Here is an 8,392-nt window from a genome sequence, read left to right on the forward strand (position 1 = left end):
CATATCTGATTCATTTACTGATGTTTGTCTGTCTCACTGCTTCATTTACTGATGTTTGTCTGTCTCACTGCTTCATTTACTGATGTTTGTCCGTCTCTCTGCTTCATTTACTGATGTTTGTCTGTCTCTCTGCTTCATTTACTGATGTTTGTCTGTCTCACTGCTTCATTTACTGATGTTTGTCCGTCTCTCTGCTTCATTTACTGATGTTTGTCCGTCTCTCTGCTTCATTTACTGATGTTTGTCCGTCTCACTGCTTCATTTACTGATGTTTGTCTGTCTCACTGCTTCATTTACTGATGTTTGTCTGTCTCACCGCTTCATTTACTGATGTTTGTCTGTCTCACTGCTTCATTTACTGATGTCTGTCTGTCTCACCGCTTCATTTACTGATGTTTGTCTGTCTCACCGCTTCATTTACTGATGTTTGTCTGTCTCTCTGCTTCATTTACTGATGTTTGTCTGTCTCTCAGCTTCATTTACTGATGTTTGTCTGTCTTCATATCTGATTCATTTACTGATGTTTGTCTGTCTCACTGCTTCATTTACTGATGTTTGTCCGTCTCGCTGCTTCATTTACTGATGTTTGTCTGTCTCACTGCTTCATTTACTGATGTTTGACCGTCTCACTGCTTCATTTACTGATGTTTGTCTGTCTCACCGCTTCATTTACTGATGTTTGTCCGTCTCACTGCTTCATTTACTGATGTTTGTCTGTCTCACTGCTTCATTTACTGATGTTTGTCTGTCTCACTGCTTCATTTACTGATGTTTGTCTGTCTCACTGCTTCATTTACTGATGTTTGACCGTCTCGCTGCTTTATTTACTGATGTTTGACCGTCTCACTGCTTCATTTACTGATGTTTGTCTGTCTCACCGCTTCATTTACTGATGTTTGTCTGTCTCACTGCTTCATTTACTGATGTTTGTCTGTCTCACCGCTTCATTTACTGATGTTTGTCTGTCTCACTGCTTCATTTACTGATGTTTGTCTGTCTCACTGCTTCATTTACTGATGTTTGACCGTCTCGCTGCTTTATTTACTGATGTTTGACCGTCTCACTGCTTCATTTACTGATGTTTGACCGTCTCACTGCTTCATTTACTGATGTTTGTCTGTCTTCATATCTGATTCATTTACTGATGTTTGTCTGTCTCACTGCTTCATTTACTGATGTTTGTCCGTCTCTCTGCTTCATTTACTGATGTTTGTCTGTCTCACTGCTTCATTTACTGATGTTTGACCGTCTCACTGCTTAATTTACTGATGTTTGTCTGTCTCACTGCTTCATTTACTGATGTTTGACCGTCTCACTGCTTCATTTACTGATGTTTGTCTGTCTCACCGCTTCATTTACTGATGTTTGTCTGTCTCACTGCTTCATTTACTGATGTTTGTCTGTCTCACCGCTTCATTTACTGATGTTTGTCTGTCTCACTGCTTCATTTACTGATGTTTGTCTGTCTCACTGCTTCATTTACTGATGTTTGACCGTCTCACTGCTTTATTTACTGATGTTTGACCGTCTCACTGCTTCATTTACTGATGTTTGACCGTCTCACTGCTTCATTTACTGATGTTTGTCTGTCTCACTGCTTCATTTACTGATGTTTGACCGTCTCACTGCTTTATTTACTGATGTTTGACCGTCTCTCTGCTTCATTTACTGATGTTTGACCGTCTCACTGCTTTATTTACTGATGTTTGACCGTCTCACTGCTTCATTTACTGATGTTTGACCGTCTCACTGCTTCATTTACTGATGTTTGTCTGTCTTCATATCTGATTCATTTACTGATGTTTGTCTGTCTCACCGCTTCATTTACTGATGTTTGTCCGTCTCACTGCTTCATTTCATATCTGATTCATTAGGCCGATGTGAAAAACAGAAGTTACTTTAGAAACAAGCAACAATGTGTTATAAACTATTTCAATACCTCATTCATGTGTCTGACAGACAGCAGAGGTTCATCGAGAACAAGCTTGAGCTTGCTCATAACATGCACATAATGAAATCAAAGGGTATAAATACAGTACACAGTGTTGACATGCTTTACAAAATATCAACTCATTAACAGCGAGAACAGAAAATCTCTTGTGTCATTCGCCATTGTCCTGTAGTGTTCAGATTCTCTCTCTCTCTCATAATCACATTATTCTTCAATAATCTCCACATGCCCAACAGGTTTATTTCACAACCATCTTCTGATGTTTATTTCTTTTGTATTTCTATGATCTTATGTTGTAATCTGTTATTTTTCATTGCTACATTTAAAGTTTTAGATAGTAACTTGATTCTAAAACCGTGATTTTATTATAGTAATTATAATTTTTTGTTTCCCATATCATTTGTAAAATCATGGATAGTTTTTGTAATTGGTCTGATTCTGACACGGCCATCTTCAGCGTTTTAGTCAATCTGAGAGCTGTGATGAGTTTATAACTCCACTCTCCATATGACCCCACAGATGACCTCTGGATCTAAATCAGCATGAATGAAAGTTCAGTTCATTCATTGGTTTAGTTAAATGTCAAATGCTGTTTCTGTGAGTTTGTGCCCTCTGTAGGTGTTGATGGGAAACAGTGTTGTTGTGTCACTCGTGACCGGAAGGGGGCGCTACTCTACACGCTGTGCGCGTGCACCTGCAGCTGAATACAGAGGATGAGCTCTTTGTGTTCTTTTGCTTCTTTTTAATTTCTTTAAACTTAATTATTGTTTTTCATGATTAAAAAACCTTTTTATCCGGAAGACATGTTTCCGAATAGCATGTGGATAATTTTTTTTCTCTTTCACAACATCATTCAGAAAGTTACATAAGTGTTATTCTATAGTTTTGAATACAATGAATCTCAAATAAGGAAAAACATCAATGATCTCTCTTAATGGTAAACATACTGTATGTGAAATATGTATTTGATCACTCTTAAAAGGGACGTGTTAATATTAACTCACTCTTTGTGTTCTGCTATTTAACACATTATGTGTTGATTTTGTGTACACATGTAAAATAACAACCTATTTTGTGTTAAAAGTAATAACACAAATATGTGTTCAGTTAAGGACAACACGTTTGTTTAAGAGAATGACTTTGGTAACAGTGCAGATGGGCTTTCACATTTTAACAGTGAAACTTTGTCTTTTGTCGTTAAAATAAGTTTATGATTGCAAATATTGTTTCTGTAGTAAAGTGAATATCAGTTCAACATATGTCAAGATATTCTGTTTGAATGCAGATCAAAAGAAGCTCCACACGAACAGATAATCATAAAACATCACATCACGACAAAAACACTGACATATAGCCTAGCAGATGAACACAAGCAATATATATATATATATAAATAACCGTAAGAGAAAATGACATAACATCCTGTTCAGACGTTCGAACTATAACAATGTCCTTCTCTCGTGTTCATTCACTGAGTGAAATGGTGAAATAGATACAGGGCATGTGAAGAATAGAGTGAAATGTTATCTGTTTATGTGACAGAGATGTCACGGTCTGACTTCTGTCAGAACACACACACACACACACTATAAAGTCCTAAAGACTACAGCCATAAAAAACTGTATTTGACGTTTCTTATCCGCGAACACTGTGTAGCATGATGCTTCACAGAATAACCCAATCTCACCACCCACAACACTTTATACAGTATTTATACTGTAAAACATTTTTTAAAACAAAAACAAGACAATGGATGTATTGTGTAATTTTCACCTGCACGGGTCCCTTTGATAGACACCCGTGTGACTAGAAATCATCAGGACACCAGATGTAGAATGAGTTGAGAAAGTGAATCTTCTGGATCTTTCAGTAGCATCATGCAGAAGAGTAAAGTCCCGCTCACTTACCAGAGCTGCAGGTAACACGCCAGTTTAGTTACCATGACGACGAAGGGTCAGGGGTCAGAGGGGTTTGACCCGGACCCCGCGGCAGAGTTCAATCCAGACGCTCCTGCAGTAAAGCTTGCGTTCAACACTCTGACCTGCTTCCTTCTCTCTGCTCTTATACATCATCGCATTAAATGATTCATGAACTTTTGACACCACGATAGAATCCTCAGACACACACGAGGACAAAAACTCAACGTCTCATCCAGCGAATGTCATTTTGACTCCTGAAATAAAGATAAATGAGCTCTGTGCCCTAAAGAAACATCGAACCCAAGCGAATTACACAATGACAACTGTCCAACATCAATAACATCAACTATAAGTGCTGTCTGCTGGAATTATATTTGGAATAATACTTTGTCAAGACGAGCAGATGAAAGAACGGTACTTATATCTTATTTATTGTGCAATAATGTTGTATTTTAAGTTTGTTAAAAAAAACACTTGATGTAAATGTGAATTATTTGCATGGTATCCTCATATGGAGTATGACACCACGCCCACTTGGCAGTATTGGAAAAAGATGATGTGAAGTGCGATCATTGTTCTGTTCTGCAAAGTTTGACCATGATTAAACAAATGTCAAAACTTGGTTTGCTGGATGTGTTTTATTAGCTTAAATCAAACATATTCATAATACAAAATATAACAAGACTAGTAACAAGTAACCTTGTAAACAAGAGAGAGAGAGAGACTTTGAGATCCAGGGGGCGAGGTTTGATCCAGATCCAACTCCTCCCACTTTATGTACTTATATACAAGTTGCAACCCATAGTCGCCAAAGTTTGTTCTTATCAATGTCATTATTAGTGTACGCCTGTAAGCAATGATCACAGTTACATATTTGTTGACCCAAACCCTTACACTAAACCTAAATCTAATAAAATACATCACTGAAATATGTTACAGTTTTTTTGGATTGTTTACACACTAAAATTCAAAGTAGTACACTATTAGCAAAACCTTACTGTTAACAGGATGACCCGAGCAATGGGTATGGACAGTGACCAAAGGCTTTTGAGGTGGAAAGAGATTGATTTATTGTTTCCTCTTCTCCAAAGGGCAAAAAGAATCCAGCAAAACAGTGTAACAAAGTGACAAAAAAACAAAAGAAAAAATAAACTGTACAATATCTACAGGCTTGTTCAGCTAAATCCTATGGACCTGATCAGCTTCTATAGTTTCCAGTTCAAACTGTCTTTACAATACACACCAACCTACTTCAACCACCACTTGAATGAGTGTTTGGGAGCCATTTTATATTCTAGGCCCCGCCCTTGGATCAACCATGTTCAAGAAAATGGAGATAGGTATACTAAGTACATATAACATTCAAACATTCTAAATTATTAAACCAAATACTAGCTAATAAAATAAACACACACACTTTCACATATAACTAACCATACAACACATAAAAAACTAACAAATTACTTTTACAGGTATGAACCTGGTAGACAAAACAGCAAACACATCACATGGGCACAAAGCAACAAAGTAAATCAATTTACAGACATTAAACATATATTCATTACACCAACACAACACAAGTCCATATTTGTATGTGGGTAAATGGGTCTGTGTGTGTGTGTATTATTGATGCGCGGATGGCGGTTAAATCCGCGAGCGCTGCGGATGATCCACGGGTCGGGTGGGTCGGGTAATAAAAAATATATTCTGATTAATTGCGGGTGGGTCGCGGGTTGATGAGATCATTCGTTAATAATACAATTATTTATAACAACATTTCTTTAAAATACGAATGTGTTTTAATAGCAGTTTCAACCAGGCAACCGGCAATTTTGCACTCATGTAAAAGAAATACGCGGGTGTCGACAGTGGAGGGGGGTCCTTTTCTTAATGCAGAAATGGAGGCGAAACAGATCCGGGAGAAACTTTCAGTTAGATATGAGTCCTCAGAGGAAAATGTGTTATTCTGGGACAAACAAGATCGCTTATTCCCACGACTGCGGCGCCTTGCTAGGAGAATATTGTGCATTCCTGCAACAAGCTGTGCAAGCGAACGCTCATTTAGGAATCGTCTGAATCCAGGCAGGCACAGTAGATGCTATTCTGTGTTTGCACAATGCAAAAGAAAAGGCCAAGTAGCTAATGCTGAATTGGCACCGTTTTGTTATCCGACTTTGTTCTGTTTTCTGGAAAGAAAAAAGTTATTTATTGTTACTTTGAATATCTGTTTTAGGAATGTTCCAGTATAATATTTCAAATTATTTGAGCTGTGTTTGTGTGGCCGAAGCCAAACTTTTTGTTATACAAATAAATGTTCATTTAAAAGCATTTTACGATTCATTTTAATATCGGATATTGACAGACTAGTTCTAACGTCACTGAATCTGATAACATCATGCTTAAAGAAAACAATTAGATGAATTAAAGTGACGATCGGTTGCGGGTCGGGTGCGGATATCTATATCATAGAAAATTATACGTGCGGGCGGATGGCGGGTGGATAATTGATTTGAAGCAGCGGATGCGGGTGACATTTTAGCTCATCCACGCATCTCTAGTGTGTATAGTCACAGTCTCAATGTAGCACTGTGACACATACACTCAAGAAGCAAATCATCAGCCCATATTTGCACAACTATAAGCACATTGTCAACCTCACACTTGTTGCAAAACTCTACACACAGTGATAAGCAGAACACACAAAAATCTATCATGAAGTCACTTCCTTGCAATACCAAAGCACTGACTGTCAAATTACCGCACCATCCAACCAATTGGTTCAACACAGTCATCAGGTGTGCAAACACTTGTTTGCTTAATTGTAGACACACCAATCAGGTGTATAAGCACTATAAAAAGCTACAAGCACATGGAAAGAGTCAGAGAAAGAGTATGACGACGAGGAGAACGGGGAGAACGGGGAGGACGGGGAGAACGGGGAGGACGGGGAGGACGGGGGAAACGGGGAGGACGGGGAGAACGGGGAGAACGGGGAGGACGGGGAGGACGGGGAGTACAGGGAGGACGAAGGGGAACAGGAGGAAGGAGAGGAGGAGGAATCAACAGAGGAAGAGGAAGAGATGAAGCCATGCTGGAGGAAGAGGAAGACAAGAAGGTGCTCAAAGAGGACCGAATCTGACAAATGAGATCTGTGCATCACTGGTAGACCACGTTGTCAACCACGGCCTGACGCTGAGGGTACTGCGAGTACAGCCAAATCTAAGCCGATACACAGTGGTAAGTGTGATAAGAACATTTAGAGTATTGTAAAAATATCATCATATCAAAAACATCTGCACGGTTTCAGTTACTGCTTAAAGTACTGTATTCTATGCACTATCAGCACTTCTGTTACCTTTTGTATACTGTTTTTCTACATAGGATTGAGGGTCTTGAACGACAAGGGGGAAGGCCTCCGATCTTCACAGAACAGCAAGAGAGGGAGATAGTAAATGTGGTTTTGGCCGACAATGCTATAACACTCAATCAGCTCCAAGCTAACATTGTCAATAACCACGCCAGTTTCTACGATATCCATCAGGTCTCAACACCAACATTGGCACGCATCCTAAAAAAAACCATATTCAAATGAAGCAAATTTATCGAGTGCCTTTCGAGCGCAATTCCGAAAGGGTGAAACGACTGCGGCACGATTATGCAGATGTATGTATTCACTTTAGCAGTGTGATCTTGCATACTGTCTCATAATCTTTTACTGTACTGTTATGTATACTACATCTACACTGAACTACACAATTTTGCCAGACACTGTTCTTCACGGAGTTTCACGAATGGATGGAGAGGAGATCCAGCATGACGAGAACACGAAGGAGGGGAACAAACATCATTGGGCTATAGTCAATGTCCCAGGGCAACGTGGGGGTAATATAACACTCTGTGCAGCCATTACACAGAATGGGGTCCTCCACCGCCATGCCCATATGGGCCCTTACAACACAGCACTCATACTTACATTCTTGGACCAACTGCACACATAACAGCATCAAATCAAATCGATCATATGCAATACATTGTTGTCTGGGACAATGTATCTTTCCACCGCTCTGCTCTGGTTCAGAACTGGTTTCAGCAACATCCACATTTCACCGTCCTATATCTTCCACCATACTCTCCATTCCTCAACCCTATAGAAGAGTTTTTTTAAGCATGGCGGTGGAAGGTATATGATCTCCGTCTCCAGGCTGAGGTACCCCTCATCCAAGCCATGGAGGATGTCTGTGATCAGATGGAGGTTGCAGTAATGCAAGGATGGATTCGTCATTCAAGACGTTTCTTTCCAAGGTGTCTTGCTAATGACAACATTGCCTGTGATGTTGATGAAATTCTCTTGCCAGATCCAGCTAGGCTAAGAGACAATGTCTAGGTTTTTTTTCCAGTAAACTTACAGTACAATACATAAAGTGACATTTTGTTAGAGTATTATGAATCTTCATGGCAACATTTTGGGCGTGTTGAGAAATAAATGAGTTTTTTCAGTCTGCAACATGTTTGGTGGATTTAC

The sequence above is a fragment of the Barbatula barbatula genome, assembly GCF_947034865.1.
Source record: "Barbatula barbatula genome assembly, chromosome: 15".
Taxonomy (NCBI): domain Eukaryota; kingdom Metazoa; phylum Chordata; class Actinopteri; order Cypriniformes; family Nemacheilidae; genus Barbatula; species Barbatula barbatula.